We start from the raw sequence: 19867 nt of genomic DNA on the forward strand, positions 1-19867 counted from the left end.
GTCTTCTAATTTTTCTCAGATGTCTCATTATCTGTGGTGTCTAGTCTTTGATTAAGTGCTATATTTTTTGAACCAAACTCTTAGACCCATAACTTAAAACTGGTTTGAACACTGTCTTGAATACTGCTAGTTTGGTAGTTTGTATAATTGCTCTTGTATTCCATATAAATTTATTCAGCTGGCTCTCCACAATACCAGCTTTGCTTATTCTGTTGTTTATTTCCTAATTTAATTTATCATTTTTGGTTGGCTGAGTGGTTATCATGTCTACTCTCCAGCCAAACCCAAAGAGGCTTTGGGTTCGAATCCTACCATGGGCTCAAATGTTTATGATTGTCCTACAACCTCTGTGTGGAAAGGAAATCTGCATCCTACCACTTATCCTAGCTGGAGACTTCACTCTCAAAGGCTGGTGAGGTACGGGAGTGACCATATGGCATCTACGAATGTCAAATGTGAATTTTTTTAATTTTTTGACTGAAAACTGTGCCTAAATAGCTGAAATATTTTATTTGTTCTATCGATTCTCCATTGATAATGCAGCTAAAGTTTTCTATGTTCCTGCCTTTCATAGTTGATCTTTTTATTATTGACTCATGCCAAATTTGTATAGCTCTTATGCAATTTAGTTAGGGAAGCCTGGAGACTTTTTTCCCCATTTCTAATATCAGTCATAATGCCTCTTTTTTCATATTTCAATTTCACTTCAAGCTATCTTGCTGTATTTCCTTCAATTCTAGTTGCCGATTACAACTTAAATATGTATTATATGTTGCGCAGTATAATGTTCCATTTATCCCATGTAATTCATTGCTGTGTTTTGAAGAGCTTTGCCTTTTCCAGATCCTCAAAATTTCAGTACAGATCCTTGTCATATTCTCATGATTTCTAAACTATTTGTCGTAAAGTGAAAGTCTGATCTTGACAACCCATGTTTAGCTTGAACTCAGCTTGTTCTTCTCTCAGTTTCTCTTTCACAATTTTTCTCAGTTCAAGTATGCTTGCATAAATCTTACCTGGAACACTTAGTGGAGAAATTCCACTGTAGTTCTCACATTCAGCTTTATTCCATTTTTTTATAGATGGGAACTATGAGAGTGCTACGTCAATCATTTGGAATTTGACTTTCTGAATTACACTAACTATGGCAAAACTTCTATAGCTCCATATTTGAGCATCTCTTATCAAGTATCTTCTAGAAAAGCCATCAAAAACTTGATGTCTTTTCTAGAAGATATTTGATGTGCTCCCGTTTGTATTCCTCTTGAAAATTTTCTACTACTGTTCTGTGACTGTTTGTTTCATTCAGCAGTCTTTCAAAATAATTACTTCAGACATCTAGGATATTCTTATCTTCAGTTTTCACATATCCTTTATCATCTTTGATTAATTTTACAGTACTCATTTCTCCATTTCTTTAAGCTTTTCTTTAATAGCATCCAGAACATTTTGCCAACTTCCCAATATTTATCTTCTATATTCTTCCCAAAGTCTTCCCATGACTTTTGTTTAGTTATTTTTATACATAGCGTAGCTCCTACATTTTTGTCTGTATTCATTTAGGGTGTCTGCCATATTATTTGCTAGGACCTTTCAGTATGCTTTCTTCTTATCCATTACTGCTTCTTTAACATGTGTCCTCTGTGGTGTTCTTCGTTTCTTTTCTATCCTTTCAGACAACTTCATCACATACATCCTTAGCTGAAAATCAATCAATATTTTCTTCACGGTTTGCCACTGAGACTTCAACATTTATTCTTGTTTTCAAACTGCTTCATTTTTTTTTCACTAATGTCTGTATATTTGAGTCTAGACTTCATCAATAAAAACTGCTCGATTTTAATTATTTTTAGAACTTTCTTACATACTGTTCTCTTGAATATGATATTCATTTTTATCCTACTTCTAAGTGATGTGACTTCCAATTTCAGATCCTCTGTACACTTTTGCATCCTGAACTAGCATGACGATATCACTATCAGCAATGACATAGTCAGTGAAGCTTTTCTAATTTCTTGCATGTTCCCTCCATATGAACTTGTGCACATCTTTACATTGTCTTAGTAATGACTGGCCCCTATCCTGACAGAAATCCAGCAGATACTGATTACCATTATTATTGGCTTTTCCCTTTTCTGCAAAGTTTCCCAAAACGTTCCTATATGCCCGATGGGATTCATTTCCTACTCTGCTGTTTAGATCTCCAGTAAGGAACCCCCCCCCCCCCTTGTTTTCTTTGTCAGCTGCCTGCTGTAATGTCTCAGAATTTCTCTCCTGCTTCTTTAGGAGAACCTTCTGTGGGACTAGGCACAAATAAGTTTAATTGTCCATTTCCCCATTTTGAAGTTTGTCCACGTAATTAATTGAAACTGCCTTCCAATCATGACATTTATCTGCGTTTGGTGTTTAATGCTGTCATTACTCCCCCCTTTCCTTGAACATTGTTTTCTGAATATAGCATCCTATACTTAGTAAACAAGAAGTAAGATCTCAGCTGTTTTATCTGAGTAATATCAATTATGCCCACGTGGTACTTTTCCAGTTCTTCAAGATTGTTTTCCTTTCCATTAATATTACTTATATATATTGATGGTTCCTGTCTTCAGTTCTTTCAATGCTGGGTTTATTCATCCTCCTTCTGGTGGGGAGGGGATGCTCATATGTATTTGTGGTTTAAAGCAATACAGAGTACAATTTGGTTTGCTAAATTCCAGTATCCTGGAATTTAGCAAACCAAATTGGATGTTTGGTCAGATGACCTAGTTGGTTCTCTGCATTCCTTAAAAAGTGATGCTGAAGTCTCCTTCCAGTTATTTGACTTTGACCCTTAAGCAATCCCTTAAGTGGAATCCATATAAAAAATAATCAAGTAATTTTTCCCTTTTGGATTCAAACATTTAAAAATAATTAAATCAGTTTGCATTATCATTATGTTATGACATTAAATTTTTTTCAAGAAAATGCAATAAAATTTTATTTGTTAATTTATTTTTTAATATCACTGCCGTTCTTGAGAGTCCAAAAGGCCTATAGCAAATAAATGCTATGTGTGGACTGAGGTCAAGAACAAAGTAATCTGTTGATACATTCTTCTTCAAGAGCTGGAAGTTATACTACTTGTGGAATACTTTTTGGTGAAGGCTGATCCATATAACTGAGGCAGATTGAATGAAAGTTTACTTGGAATAGTAAGTTCAGTAGTTCAACTGCAAAAGAATATTGGGCAGCTTTTGCTCATGTTGCACTATGGAAGAATAATAGCTAGTTTTGCTGAACAATGCCTATATAAATACATGCAGAATTTACATTGCAGAAACTGATCATCTATAAGACAGTGGCTGAAGAAAGTTTTTGAGAGTCACTTTTAAACAGCATAAAGAATTTTTAGAGAGATCTTAGGTGCTCCACCCCAATTTTCGATTCCAAGATTGGGGAGATTTCAAATTTTTACAAAGTAAGCAACTTGACAGATGAAAATTGATATCCTGACAGAAAAAAAGATGCCAAGTTTTTGTAAGCTGAGGATGCTATAGAAATTATATGATAATGCCAGGAAAGGCTAGGAATAAGAATCGGTCTGAGAAGAGAGATCTGATCTTGACTGTTGATTTGAGCATCATCAAAGGCAAAGGGAAAGGAACTAAAAAGAGAGAAAACTGTTTTGGAACATTGAAAGTGACTGCTGGCCTGGTTGGCCAGGTGTTAGAATATCTGCTTTCCAGCCATGTGGCTGCAGGTTTAAATCCCTCCAAGGACATATATGTTTGTGCTTGTCCCACTAACCAGTTATCATATATATTGCTGTGACCTGTGTCCTGGTGCAGTATGACCCTAAATGTCTTTGGGTCATAAGAAAGAAATCAAATCAAAATCAAATAATTGAAGGATCATGTGAAACGCAATGTTTAGAAGACTTATTGTAGATGATATTGATGCATGATGTTAAGCGCTGCAAAATTTGTTGTATGTGTCTGATGAGTAGAAAGTGTTGTCATCAGCAAATTTGCGAATAGGCTTCGAGATCAGTAAGAGCAGATTGTTGGGGGGGGGGGTTGGAATCCCCTTTTCGAGTCATCAGAATTCAAGGAGAACTGGCCTACCAATACTGAACTCGGGGGGGGGGGAGGCATCAGTTGTTGGAGCCCCCTAGTGTGTGTGTGTGTGTGTGTGTGTGTGTGTGTGTGTGTGTGTGTGTGTGTGTGTGTGTGTGTACACACACAAACACACATACAGAAGAAGCCCTTTACAGAAAGGACTCTGAAATTTGAAGAGCAGGATTATACACAGGAGCCAGTCCCATTGGAGAGTGAAGCGAGGTGGGCACTGCAACAGCTATCCAGTAAAAAAGCAACAGGAGGAGATGGAATACCTATTGAGCTGCTCAAAGCCCTGGTAGAAGAAGCAGTTAAAATTTTAACAGCTCTATGTTAGCAAATTTGGATCACAACTACATGGCCTAGGTAATGGAAAAAATCAGTTTATATACCTTTATTGAAGAAAGGCGATGCAAGAGAGTGTGAAAATTACAGAACTATAGCACTGATTTCTCATGCAAGTAAAGTCTTACTTAAGATCATTCAGAAAAGACTGGAGCCATTCATGAAGAGAGAAATGCCAGATGAACAGGCAGGATTTCGAAAAGGTAGAGGAACAAGAGATCGAATCGCCAATGTGAGATGGATAATAGAAAGATCACAGGAATATCACAAGAATGTCTACCTTTGTTTCCTTGACTATAGCAAGGCTTTTGACTCTGTAGATCATGTGAAACTGTGGAATGTGTTAAGAACAATTGGAGTCCCAGAGCATTTCATTATCCTTCTGAGGAATCTTTATTATGAACAAGAAGCTACTTCCGAACAGAAGTGAGAAACTGAGTATTTCACAATAGGTAAAGGGGTGCGACAAGGATGTATTTTATCTCCGTACCTGTTTAACTTGGACAGCAAATACATTTTAAGAATGGCAGGGCTGGAAGAGTCTTCAGTTGGAATCAAAATTGGTGGAAAAAATTATATAATCTACCTTGCTGGCAGAATGCAAAGAATATTTGAAGGAACTTATTATGAAAGTTAAAGAAAAATATGCTAAATATGGTCTTAAACTTAACCTCAAAAAGACAAAAGTTATGGCAACATGTGAACTTAATGATTTAGAAGTAGATGGGGAGAAAATGGAAGCAGTTAACAATTTTGTGTTCCTAGGATCCCGAATTGATAAAGATGGTTATTGTCCCGAAGAAGTTAGAAGAAGATTATATCTCGGAAAAAAAGCAATGGCAAATTTAAGCAAGATCTTTAAAGATAAAGATATGAGACTCACAACAAAAATCAGAATCGTGAAAGCAATGGTATTCCCTGTGGTGTTGTATGGATGTGAAAGTTGGACCCTGAGAAGTAGTGAAAGAAGGAAAATAGATGCATTTGAATAATGGGTTTGGAGATGCTTACTAAGAATACATGGACTGCAAAGCAAACCAATAAATCAGTGATAGATAGAATAAAGCCAAATTGCTCCCTTGAAGCTACGATTATCAAGCAAAAATTGTCATACTTCGGACATATTATGCGAGCAAATGACAGTCTGGGGAAGATGATGATGCTTGCTAAAGTTGATGGAAGCAGGAGAAGAGGAAGACCAAGAATTAGAAGGGTGGATGGAGTTAAAGAAGCAACTGGAGTGCACTTGGAGGTTCTGAAAGACATGGTCAGGGACAGATCGGAATGGAGAGTGTATGTTTGTGGAGTCGCCAGGAGTTGGAAACAACTCGATGGATCATAACACAACACACAGAGAAAAGCTAAATTACATTTCACATAGTATGCTAAAGAGAAAATGATTTGATCAACGGTTATTCTACTAGCCTGACCTCTAGTGAAAATAAAATAAATGAAATAATTATTTCATTTCATTTATTTATTTTAATTTTATCATTTTTTATTTTATTATTTATAACACAGTTATAGAATCCATAATTTGTCTAAAATGAATGCTGATCACCGTGTAACACTAAAGGAAAGGACTGCTGTGCTCAGATTGAGCACCTGGTTTTCATTGTGATGTGAAAATACTAGAGAGGGTACAAAGATGAATGACCAAAGTGATATCAGGACTCTGGAGTGTTGGGAAAATGTGGATTACAGAGGCTGGTGGATAAGGGGGGAAAAATGCAATATGATAGAGACTTTCAGGTTAAAAGATTCTATCTGATTAATACAGAAAAAATTATAAAAAGAGCGGATGTTAAGATGGGAAGAATGAAAGGTCATCCCTGGAAGTTGTATAAAGATGTGGTTAAGAAGGGTGTAAGGAGTAATTTTTTATGTGGAGAGTTGTTAGTGAGTTAAATGCATTGCTGGAGTGCATTATGAATGCAAGTAGTTTAAATAACTTCTCATTATGATAGACATGTTGCTGGTTGAGTGGGCCTCCCATGATGAGTCTGTGACTCCATGGAGGTTACCAAAACAACAATAATATTGGATTGCACAAAAGCATAGTTGCCAGTCTTGTGACAGAAGGAATCATGCAAGATATAGACTGAAACAGTAAAAATGGGCTGGCGATTGTATCAGAAATTTTGGGTTCAGTTAAAAACAAGTCAACAAATATACACATACTGCCCACTGAATTAGAAACCTTGATGTAGGTATATGTAAACATCATTAATGCAGTGTATCTGCAAAATACTTGATCGTGTGTATGTCTGTCACCATGTTTTCCAGGGAACTATTTAAGAATGCTGCTGGTCAGTAATCGTCAATAGCATTGATCACAATGGAAAAAACAAAGGATTTTTCAGAGTTTGATAAAAGGGTTTATTGTGGGTGCCTGTCTGACTGGAGCAATGATTTTGAAAACAACAGAGCTGACTGGTTACTCAAAAGATGAGATATCCTTGGTGTTTAATCAGTCGAAAAATAACCTACATTGCTTGTCAGGAATGAGATCACCATTGTCTGAGAAGAAATGTACAGACAACAGAACTTCCTATGTGCAGCATTTGACCCAAATATATAACAAAGGCTGTTCCGAACCCATATCTCACTGAACTATGCACAGGGAATTGAAGAGGATCAGTATTTGCGGGTTCAGTAGTTGCGTTAAAGGAGGTCCAACACAGTATTAAAAGTGTCTAATTCATTAGCCGTGTGTATATGAACACTTTATTTGCTGGTCAGCCATGTAAGAGATGCACTCCAAAAGGAAAAAAAACATCATGAATGTACCTTGTGCATATACAAGTCATATGCATGCATGTGATTTGCATTTGGAAAAGTGTAAATCTGCAGAAACATAAAATTGATTAAACTGCATAAGTGATGTTTCGTATATCTACATCAAGGTTTCTAATTTAGTGGCCAGTATGTGTATATTTGTTGACTTGTTTTTAACTGAACCCAAAATTTCTGATACAACCACCAGCCCATTTTTACTGTCCAGTCAATATCTTGTATGATTCCTTCTGTCACAAGACTGACAACTATGCTTTTGTACAATACAATATTATTGTTTTGTATGTTCTTGACTCAATGACTAAAAGAAACAGAGCCAAGAACATACAAGAGGTGCATAATTTCACAAAAAAAAAATGTAAAATGAGAGAACATATACTGTGTTTATATCAAATTTTTTCTCCACTGGGAAATCTGCCATTGCCTATGGTATTTGTAGAACAGTCTATAAAAATTCTTTTATTCAATTCCTTGACCATTAGAATGAGAAAAAAACAAGCAGTTTTTATTATTATTATTATTATTATTGTCATACTTTCACTAGAATTATGCATATGCAGAATATTGCATTTGTTGAAAGTTGCAGAGTAGATAAAGCTACAGTTAATTTTAATGTGACCATCTCTCCCTGTAACACACTTAGTTAAGTCATTAGCTACTGAATCAAAGATTAAAGAAAATTAATTTTATTCATATAATGATTCGATTCAATAGTAATTGTTGCAGAACTGGTTTTCCCTTTCAGTCATTTCTGACTGTAGGTGACTTTATAGGCAATGCCCAAAAGTATTCCTGGTGAGATTTTTACAGGGTAGTTCACCATTGCTCTCCCAGTAATATGGGAGACAAATAAGATGGCTTGGCTCACTGGTTCCCTATTTGAAGATTGGCTTATGCATCACTTTGTTCCTGAAATGAAACTTTATTGTGAGAAAAAGCCAATTCCATTTAAAGTGCTTCTGATAATTGACAATGAACCTAGCTATCCCTTATCAGTAGCTTACATTTGCACTAATGTAAAAGTTGTCTTTTTTACCTTCAAATACAACTTCTCTTTTACAAAGAGACTTTTGAAATGTTGATAGAAGCAACTGATAAAGATGGAAACTTTTCTATCAAAGAGTTTTGGAAGAGATTCAACATTTTAGATGCAATTCGGGTAAAGTTTCTGAAAAAACTATGAAAGGAGTATGGCATAAACTTTGTTCTCAGTTTAATGATAATTTCGAAGGCTTTGAAGACCCAACTAAGATTATGAATTCTGAAACTCAAGTGATCTTAGGTATGGCTAACCATTTGCAAATGGAAGTTTCAGAAGGTGATGCTGATGAGCTGCTTTAATCTCACACTATGGAACTCTCACCCAGTGATCTCCTTGCATGAGAGGAACAAGAAAGAAACAAAGAAAAAGACAAAGAAGATAATGAATATGAATCTCCAACTCAGTTTTTCACTTTAAAAGGCCCAGAAGAAGCATTTAAACTTCTCGAAAAAGCTCAAGCAATCTTTGAATCACAAGATTCAGACTTTGAACAATTTAGTAAATTTTCCCGCGAAATGAATAATGCTTCTGCTTGCTATCGAGCTATTTTAAATGAAAAAAGCGAAAGTCAATGCAGCAGATGACACTCGAGGCCTTCTTTGAAAAACAAGATGCATTTGAAGCTTCCTAACATACCTCCTACTAACTCGATGGCTGCCGATTCACCTGGTGATATAGAAATTAGCTAATTTTTTTTTTCAAAGAATCTTTTTTAATTTAAAATTTTTCTTATGTTATTTTTTAAATATATCTTTGGCTGGTAAAGTCTTTTCTCATCAATTAGTATTCATTTTCTATTTTATATATTCCTTCTTGTGAACGTAACTCTAGTTTATAGCATTATATCTAAGGCAAATGAACTCCTGCTTTACGAGTTCCCGATTCGCGAATGGTTGCCAGGAACCAATTAATTCGTAAAGGTGGGAACTACCTGTACTTAATTACTAATTAACCTATCAGTTAACTGATATTCAAATTCACAGTAAACATAATTAGCAACAATAATACCAGCTATTAAATAACACAATGGAGACATACTACAATGATCACCTCTGCCTGACGTGATTAAAATGTTAAGAACTGGTCATTCTATATCGCCTGATACTTTATTTATTTATTTATGCTTTTTAATCTATCCCCATCTTTAACTTGTATCATTTTCTTATAAGCTATTCACATTGGCTGTATCCACAATGCTTGAGGGAAAACAGTTCCATAAATTTCCACCCTAGGCATAAGAAGTGAGCTCCTGTGTTACTTCTTTCTTCATTGTTATCATCTTATTTTTATCATTTTTTTTTATTATGCTACCTAGCTGAGTTAAGTGCAGCAAAGAGTGGGATATCTGAGCTTTATTTGCTTTAATAGCTTTAGGTCTCCTGTCTGTCTGTCTGTTTGCTAAACTCAACAGATCACGTAATAATAATATCTTATTATTGCGTGATATTTATAAGGGGTCCAAGGACTCATCGACGGTTGGGGGGCACACTACTCCACACAATTTACTGTGTCCCTTAAGTATCATTCCACCTATACAATGATACTACTACCATCAACAGCATCTATTCCAGAACTGTAATAGGTCTGCCTGACACCAACTAATTCTTTATTGATTTAACTGAATAATCATTGGTATCCAATTGATATATTTTTATCTGCAGGGTTATATATAATACATAGCCACCGTAGCTCATTCGGTATAGATGAAGCCCTTTGGTCAGAAAGACCTGGGTTCAATTCCCGTCCATGACATGAAGAACCGTTATCTGGTCTCTTTGGACTAAAGGTGAGTTAGCCAGTCTCATATGGAGGTAGAGGGTTTTTTCACCCAGAAACTCACGTTTTTAATCCCTCAGAACAGGCAAACTGGCCCCGTGAATGCACACGTGCGCACGGATTTACAGCAATGAATGCTTACGACCCAGCCATAGACCTGATTCATCAGCTATATACTTGTCCCAAGCCTGGATAAAATGGGGTTGGGGAAAGCAATGGCGAACTACCCTGTAAAAATCTCACCAGAAACACTTGTGGCAAGAACATTTGTCTACAAAGTTACCAAGAGTCGGACACAACTGAAGGATTAAATCATCATCATCACATATCATACACTGTCAAAGGTTTCCTGAAATTTAAAGAAATCATGTTATGGCCATAGATGCAATCTGTCACTTCTTCATAAAAAGTTAATGCATTTGGCATGATCATCCAACCCTTTACCAAACCATGCTGCCCAATGAGTAACCCTGTCAATATGTACTGGATATGGTTGCTAATTAATTCTTCCTTTAGTTTGTCATTAATGTCCATGAGACTAAGAAGCCTATAGCTTATACAGTGGCCCATTTATAATACCAATTCATAAATGGGCCACTGTATAAGCTATAGTGGCCCATTTATGAATTGGTATTATCCTTGCAAATTACCAGTAAACAGGGTCGATTCCTTGCACTCCAATGTTCAGTTGCTAGACGTTTTAATATAATTTATCACCAAGTTCCTTATTCTTTATTGATCTATATCATGAGTAATGCAAGTTGAGAATGAATTTGCATCCTTCACTTGCATTACACATCTTCAATTGCACATGTGTTAGCACTTATGAAGCAATTATTAAATTCTTCAACTAACTTAGCTGATTTAAGAGCCTCCAAATTTTTTTTTTTGATGATGCCCTGTGGTTTGGAAAACCATAGTTCAAATCATGTCCACTACATGAAGAGCCTTTATTAGGTCTATTCAATTGAAGGTGAGTCAACCAGTCTCATACAGAAGTGACAAGTTTTTTCCTCCCAGAAACTGCAGTTTTTCATTCTGCAAAATGGGGAAACAGGCCAGAAGAATACATGCAACTGTCACAGTTGCATGTGTTCTTCTTAATAATACACTGTACAGGTATGACTGCCCTGTTAAGCACTAATTAGGCTGCTGATTTACTTGACTGTGAGAGGCTGTCGAGTCTAGCATGCCAGGAAAAATGGACCTTAGCAGAGTCTTGTTATCCTGATTATGCTAATGTTCATTCTGTATTATTTACTTTTTTTTTTTTTTTTATGTATCTATAAAAATTCTTAAAATTGTAATGATAATAATAATCAGTCTTAATATTCCTAGCCAACTATAGCTCAAATATTGTTCTAACCTTAATTAATGATTTATGCAAATAATTGATTTTTTTTTTTTTTCATCATAAATTGCAATGAAATTTCCAAATTTGTATTTTTTTGACAGTAACAGGAAGAGAGTGGTGTTACTGTGTTTGTGTTGGAGGGGGAGAGTTCATAGCTGATTTTCTTAAGAATATTATAGTTATTTGTGCAACTAATTCTAGGTTTATTTTTTTAAAGTTCTGAGTATAAATTTAGATATCTGCTTATGAAAGATATCCTTAAAAATTTCCCATGTATTATTATTAATATTAATTTAATGGAATGAGTAATATTCATTCCATTAAATTCTTGCTTCTAATTGATGCATTCTTACTCTCTTCCCTTGTCCTCAAACAGCTTTTGTAAAATTCCAGTCCTGTTACATCTTTACCAAAGTTACATGGTTACTGACACAGTATTATTACTTATTCATAGTTCCTCTGATGTTAGTGTAAATAAGACACTGTTACCTCTTTTGGGTGGCGAGAGTCAAATTTGTAGAGTTAATTCTAAAAACTGTTGCCTGTTTTTTTTATTTTTTATTTAATATATATAAAACGCTAATGTGGTTAGCGTGTCTTGGCAGACGAATCCTGCCCTGGGCATGGATGTTTGTGATTGTCTGTGGAAATACTAGTGGTGGTGGTCGGGGGAGATGGCGTTGGTGTAGTTGCGGTCAGTTGGTGGATTGTAAGTGGCGGAAGGAGAGTTGTAGAGTAAATGCCCTCCCTCGAATGAGTCTTTGTTCTCCATGGAGGTGACAAATAATAATAATAATAATATACCTTACCTCATTGACTAATATGCCCATAATACTATCACGGTATTCTTCACTGTGTTAACATACTCTTGTTTTTAATTTTTGGCAAATGTCTTTATTAGAAGCATACTATTTCGAAATTTTATATAATTTTTTCTTATGAGTAATAATACCTCTTCCAATTTTTCTACTTGATATGTTTGTCCTAACATCATCATCATGATAAACAGAAAAAGTATCCAGAGTTTGTTTAGTTGCAGTAATGAAATACTGTGAGTTGGGATATTTAAAATACTTATAACACTGGAGGAAAACTCATGTAAAGTACTTTATTAGCATAGAATTTTAGCCTAAGTATTATAGGCATTGTCAGTACAAGATCACAAAATGGTAATTGAACATTGATCTAAAAATTGCCACCTAAGTAGCTAATGTAAGATAACTAAAAAGGTCAGTAAATTTCCTAACTTATTTTTTAAAAAAAAGTATATATATATGTAGACAATATAGTTAGTACTTTTTTATATCTGCTAATCTTTCCTATCTCCCACAAAGGGGAATAGATTTAGACCAGTGAATCTGCTTAAGTTAGGAGAGCGAAGTAAAGTTATGTGCATTTCTTTATAAAGCCACTCTATGAGGAACTGACTTTTATGAAGAATTCTTGTCTAGTGCTGAGTATGCTGTGCAAGTCCAGACTGTTCAGGCTCATGGTATTCAATATAAGATTTATGTTCTTATAGATGGATAAAAGCAGATAGTCTCATTTGCCCGAAATAAAATAACTCACAAGAGCAAGCAATCTGGTAGATGCCTGGATAATTGAGAGATGGAAGCTTGTCTTTAGGAGAAGCAAAATGGGAATAATTCCCATCTCTTATGGGAGTTATTCCCATAAGAGATGGAAATGCGAGTTATTTCTTCTGTATTTAAAGAAATAACTGATAAAAATATCATACCATAACTGATAAAAGTCTTTTGATGAAAGAATCCTTAAAACCATTAGATAAAAAGGTGGCATTAATGTGTTGCAATTCTTTCTGTAACAGTTTGTCTGAAGAACATGAAAAATGCACTCATTGTACTAATGTTTCAATGTACTAATGGGGATGCTTAAGGGTCAAAGCTGTACAACTCAAAGCTATGTGAAGGTGTCAGAGGATACCTTCACATAGCCCTTAAAGGAATGCGGAGAACCAACCATGGCTTCTGACCTAATGTCAGAAGCCATGGTTGGTTTCTCACCTTCTCATTGTGCATGCTGTTAGGTGTCTACCTGGATACTGAATGAACGAGAATAGGCTGGCAATTTGGGATTTAGATGACCAAATTGTATTATTATTGGCTTAAACCAAAATATAAAATGATGGTACAACATAACAGAATTTTATTCCTGCTGTGCTGTTGCCCAGTTAAACAAAGCCTCCATTGTTTTCGGCAGGGAACCAGGGCAAACAGCGAAAAGTCAGCCACTGGAACAAATCCTAAAGCACATCCCCAACTCAACATCCCCAGAGTTCAGCATTGGTACTATCAACATAAGAAACCTGCATGACAAAGAAATGGAGCTAGCTGAGGAATTGGATAAGTACCAGATCAACATAATAGGGGTTACTGAAACAAAAATGACAAAATCTGATGAGATTTTTCTGAGCAATAAATACAAAATGTTATATTCAGGCAATGATCATGGAAAAGAAGGTGTAGCTATAGTATTGAACACAAAATATGAAGCTAATCTTCTTGAATGGCAAACAATATCAAGTAGTGTGATGTGGACAAATATCAGGAAATTTGTTTTGCTGACATTTGTCAGCAAAACAAACATTTCTTTGAACTGGACAATGAAACTTATATGTTGTTATGGTCCCACAGAAGGTTCTACTAAGGTAGAAGTAGAGGAATTTTTTTGAGACTTTAGAGAAAGCAACTGACACAATGAAAAAGGAAAAGTTGGTCCTTGTTTGGGATCTAAATAGCAGATTAAGAAATGAATGTCAGACATACAAAAATATTTTGGAAAATTTGGAAAAAAAGGATAAAATGATAATGGCAAATACCTGTTGGATTTCTGCTCAGGACATGGACTGGTTATTACTAACACAATGTTCCAACATAAAAATATGGACAAATTTACATGGAGAGAAGAGGCAAGGAATAAGAAAAGTCTCATTGACTATGTTATTGTTAATAGTGATGTTTTCTCACCGATGCAGGACACCAGAGTGTACAGAGGATTTGAAATTAGATTTGATCACTATTTAGTCTTGAGCAGGATAAAATTGAATTTCATATTGAAAAGAATGACGTGTAAGAAAGTTTTAAAGCGAATAAAAGTTGAGCAGCTCTCAGATGTGAACTGTAGACTAAAATACACAATGATTATGGAAGAAAAAATGTCAGAGTTTGAGAACAAGAACCAAACCTTGGAGATTCAGTGACAAATCCTGAAGAAAACATTGATTGTTCAGCCAGAGAGGCATGTGATGAGGTAGCAAGGATAGAAAAATCAGAACAGGAGGTTAAAAGGCAGTGAAGGAAAAATAAGAAAACATATCAAAAGTTCCTGGCAAATAAGTCAGCTTGTGCTCTTAGAGAATACAGTGACAAATGTAAGAAAGCTAAACACTGTGTAAAACTAACTAAACAAAAGTCATAAGAAGACTTTCGTAAGAACACAGAAAATAAATATCAAGAAGTGGCAAAATATTCTGGAGGCTGTTGAAAAAGCTCAAGAATGGAGGAAAGAGTGCTGTAAAAGGAATTAAAAATGATAAAGGTGACATGAAAACTGGTGAAAAAAAAAAAGATACCCTTGATGTATTGTGTAATTATTTCGAAAATTGCTAAACGAAACAGTCAGTGACAGGACAATAGTAAAAAAAATATTCAACAGGCATGCAGTCAGTATACTTGTACATATCCATACATCAAGCAGAAAAAGCCAGCAAAATCCTGAAATGTGGAAAGGCAGTGTGAGTAGATGATATTCGACCAGAAATACTCAAGTATGGACATATAAAAGTCTTACCGTGGCTGCACTACATGCTTCATAAGGCCTGGACAGAGGGACAAATTCCAGATGATTGGAGTAGAGCTCTCATAGTACCCATAAAATAAAAAGGGGAAATAAATAAAACTGAATGTGAGAATTACAGAGGTAATTTCCCTACTGTGTGTTCCTTGTAAGATATATACAAGTATTATTATTACTATTATTATGGGCGACTCCAGGGAGTCCTTAGACTCATCGAGGGAGGCCCTAAACATCATCTCCACACAACTATTCGACATTCTCACAGTATCTATCATACCTTGCCTTGAACTCATTCACTGTCATAGCACCCATAACAGACTCTGGCAGCTTATTCCACTCATTTACCACTCTAAAAGTAAAGAAACCAGCTCTAACACCCATGCTAACCACACTCTTGACCAGCTTCCATAGATGTCCCCTAGTTCTCCCACCACTAGTTCTGATCTCAAAAATATCCTCTGAATTAATCCTATAAAATCCCTTTAGCAATTTGAATGTCTTAATCATATCTCCCCTCTTCCGTCTATCAACCAATTTCTGCAACCCACAAATCTTCAACCTGTTCTCATAAGGTTCATTCCATAGACCTGCTATCATCTTGGTCACTCGCCTCTGGATTCTCTCCATCTCCTCCCCATCAAGAAGAAACCTAGGTGACCAAATCTTTGTACACTAGTCAAGATTAGGTCTTATCAAGGCTCGGTACAGGGGAAGAACAACTTGCTTGTCTCTGCTTGTCAAAGTATTTTTCAGCAACCAAGTGATTTGATGAGCTGATTTAGCCACTTTTGCAATGTGTCCCCTGAACTTCATATCCCTATCCACCAACACTCCCAAGTCCCTGGCCTCATCAATCTCCTGGAATACAGTTCCACCAATGTGGTATACTGCTGCTAATCTTTTCATCCCAAAATGCATAACCTTACATTTTGTCACATTAAATTGACATTCATTCCCCTTAGCCCAGAACTCCAATCTATCCAAATCATCCTGCAAGATTTTGACATCTTCTGCATTCGCTATTGCCCTACCCAACTTTGCATCATCAGCGAACAAATGAACCATTCCTCTTAGATCCTTCCCTATATCGTTAATGAACAAATTAAACAGCAGTGGTCCAAGAACAGAACCCTGCGGCACACCACGTCATAGGCTGTCTTTTGGATTCTACTCCTGAATAAACTACTCTCTGATATCTCTCCATCAACCACCCACCTATCCATCTCACCAACCCTATATCCATTCCCATATGTTGCAGTTTACGGATTAGAATTCTATGTGGTATCCTGTCATAGACCTTAGCCAGGTCCAGCAGTATCACTGTAAACCCATTACCCTTATCCAGTTCAGCCGTCACTGTGTTATAAAACTTGGGCAAGTTACTGAGGCATGATCTACCCTTCAAAAAGCCATGCTGTCCACCGTACAGTATCTCATTTTCACAATCCATTCCTGTATTTTTCCCTTGACTACTTTCTCCAAGACCTTGACAACGACTCCTGATATGCTGATCAGTCGGTAATTTTTAATAGTCTTGGATCCTCCTTTATGCAGTGGAACTATTTTCCCCTCTTTTCCCACCTTCGGGACTAAACCAGACCTGAGACTCAGATTAAACAACATGGTCAAGGGCACTGATAATTCTTTAGCTGCTTCACGTAAGACCAGTGCCTGTTTACCATCCAATCCCACAGATGTATTCATATTAACGTTCTGTAATAGATTTGTCTGATCATGGTATTTGGTTTAAAAATCACTCTGATGTTATGAGCTTTTAACATTCTTGCCAATTTTGTGGAAACTGAATTGACATATGCAATGACAGCTGTGGACATATATTGGGGCACCGTAACCCGTTGTTGTGGTTATCTTTAAATAGCAATTTGTTTAAAATGTTAGAAGGGTATCTGTCGTGACGTGTTCTCTTAACGTTCGAATCCGCCATCTTGCTAAAAGTCACTTTCATAAAATAAAGGAAAACTAATTGCAAATTAATCACTGATCTAAGGGTAGAGAAATTTCTATTATACTGCGCCACTCTATCCTTAGATAAGTCTGTATGAATTAGTAAGTTTAATTCAAAATTAGTTAGCAGTCTTTTCATTCAATCAGGCCGATGGTATTTATTTTCTTTCTTTCTGGGATTCCCGCTAGATCCAAATTTTTGTGAACGGTGCAGTAAAAAGAAATTCAGGCAAACACAATATTTAAATTAACAAATAAAACATTTAATATATGGTTATATAACAATTACATAAATTCCACTTCTAAATATGACAGACCAGTCAAGTTAGCATATCAAGTCAAGTCATTCATATTAATCCAATCTTCCAAACTTTCACATACAAATTCACAGTTTCAGAATTACAAAGTTCCTATACCCAACTTATTACAATAGAAATTCTTAATTAATCAGTTTCCTTGTATCTCTCAACTACACTCTACGATTAACTCATAACAGGCACTAACCACGGCAGATATCATTTCAATGTCTATATTTTCAACTCTCAGCCTCGATGGTATGCTACAGTTAATGTTAGAATCAGCGCAACGGAACTAATACTTAAATCTTCATACACTGAAATAAACTAATATGACTGTCCTTACCAGAAATAATCTTCAGTACTTCCAATATTTTGTGAGCACACTTTCAAATTGTATTTATCACACTTGCGAAACACTAAATAACTAAAACATTACTAATCGCGCTTCAAAAATCCAGATAACAACTATAAGGTACATTAATTATTCTTATTTATCATTCATCAACTAGTTTAACTCCGTACAATTCCCTTTCATGGTAGTACAGAAATAAGTCGTAATTGTAGACTGACTGGATTTTTTCAGTATTCTTCTTTGAGTGTCCAGTTCTCTAATTATCCGATTACGGCAATAATTTCTTTTTATTACTACGGCTGGTTTTGCTTTCAGCCAACTATAAGATTCACTTATATAAAAAAATATCTACTCAACTCCTATCCTTAGGAATCTTTTAATTACTTCTACTTCCTTAGTTTACTTCCTTGCTACCTTATAGTTCCAAAGTTCCGTTCCGACTCCCTACTTACTACTACGTATCTATTTTCTCTTCTTCTCCACAAACGCTCCCTTCACACGCGCCCGTTTATTTTCACGCGTCTCCATGACAACCGATAGACGTAAACATTCTCGCGAATGTTACATTACGCTATACAACTACATTGAGTTATTACATAACATTAAGCTTTCACAAAAGGAATAAATAGAATGATCGCATTTCAATAAATGCGCAGTTAAACTACAAATATAAGTTCTTACAATATTGACATAACAATAAATAAAACAGCTTAATAACATTTAATACAGAATCTATTTACCATTAACACATTTCTTTGATTAAGCAATTAAATATTTGACATAATTAAGGTAGTTATATAATATCAATTATAATTTATGTTATTTACATTAAATAATATCTACAAATATAGTTCTTATGACGGAAAATCATGTTGGATTCTGAATCAAACAACATTTATTCTATTTTCTACATAATTAGAATCCAACATATCCATTCAGAGATAGAGTGTTAGCTATTAGTGACAGTTCTCTCTCTGTACATCTACTTCTTTTGAAATAGACCTTAAGGCTCTATTACGGAGCATGTGAATGATGCTGTGTTTTTGTGATCTATGATGGTTGGACGAATAATGTAGATATCTACCTGTATCTGTGGGTTTCTTGTAAATGGAGAGTTGGAAATTGTTATCTTCTTTTTCACAAGGATGTCAAGAAAAGGAAGTTCTTTGTTCTTCTCTAGTTCTATAGTGAATTTGATCTTATTGTGTAGTGAGTTGATTTTGTTCAGAAACACGAGAAGGTTTTCCATGGTATCCTTCCAGATGATGAACACGTCATCAACATATCTCCACCAAATTGATGGTTTTGGTAAAATGGTGGAAAGAATAGAACAGACACAGAACTTTAAAAGAAGCAGCTGTGGTACTATTTATATTTATACTTGATTTCTATTTAAATTATTGCCTGTGCGGCAATAATTTAAATGGAAATTATTGCACAGGCAATAATTTAAATAGAAATCAAGGTATTATTCTTAAAGACATATGGAAAAATCTCATCATCTCTCTCATTTCAACAGAACTACAATATGCAAAAAACTACACAACACATAGTCATGTACCTGATTCTGACTGAAGCATTCAAACACATGCACGCCATCAAACACGAATGATAAAATGTAACAGCCTAACAGTTACTAAAGTGTGTTTTACATGTAACTTAATGCATTTGTTTTCACACCAGTTCAGCCTTGAAAATGCTAGACAGTGGCTAGTGATACATGTTGGCTTTTTGTATATTTTATCATTTATCTTCTGGTCTTTTAACAATAAAAGTACTTTAAGAAATAGGCTGTCGAGTTTAAATGTGGTATACCAGCCTTGAAGATGATCTACGTGAGGGACATCCAAAAAGTGTTACCAAAAATCGTAGATCGAGTGCCCGATATGATATTGGATGACCGGTGAGTCAGAGTATGTGAAATTGCTTAAACTGTAGGCATTTCAAAAGAACATATAGGATATATTTTACATGAAGAATTGCAAATGAAAAAGCTTTGCGAAAGATGAGTGCCGTGCTTGCTCATAG

General features: G+C 35.5%; 1 protein-coding gene across 4 annotated transcripts in view; it reads left to right on the top strand.

Moving 5' to 3' along the window:
- LOC150092679 (mediator of RNA polymerase II transcription subunit 25-like) overlaps positions 1–19867 on the top strand; it is a 616627-nt gene that overhangs the window by 123312 nt on the left and 473448 nt on the right. The window lies entirely within an intron of this gene.

Source organism: Typopeltis vanoorti, chromosome 25 (assembly GCF_054136105.1).
Source record: "Typopeltis vanoorti isolate ZY-2024b chromosome 25, IOZ_Tvanoo_1.0, whole genome shotgun sequence".
Taxonomy (NCBI): domain Eukaryota; kingdom Metazoa; phylum Arthropoda; class Arachnida; order Uropygi; family Thelyphonidae; genus Typopeltis; species Typopeltis vanoorti.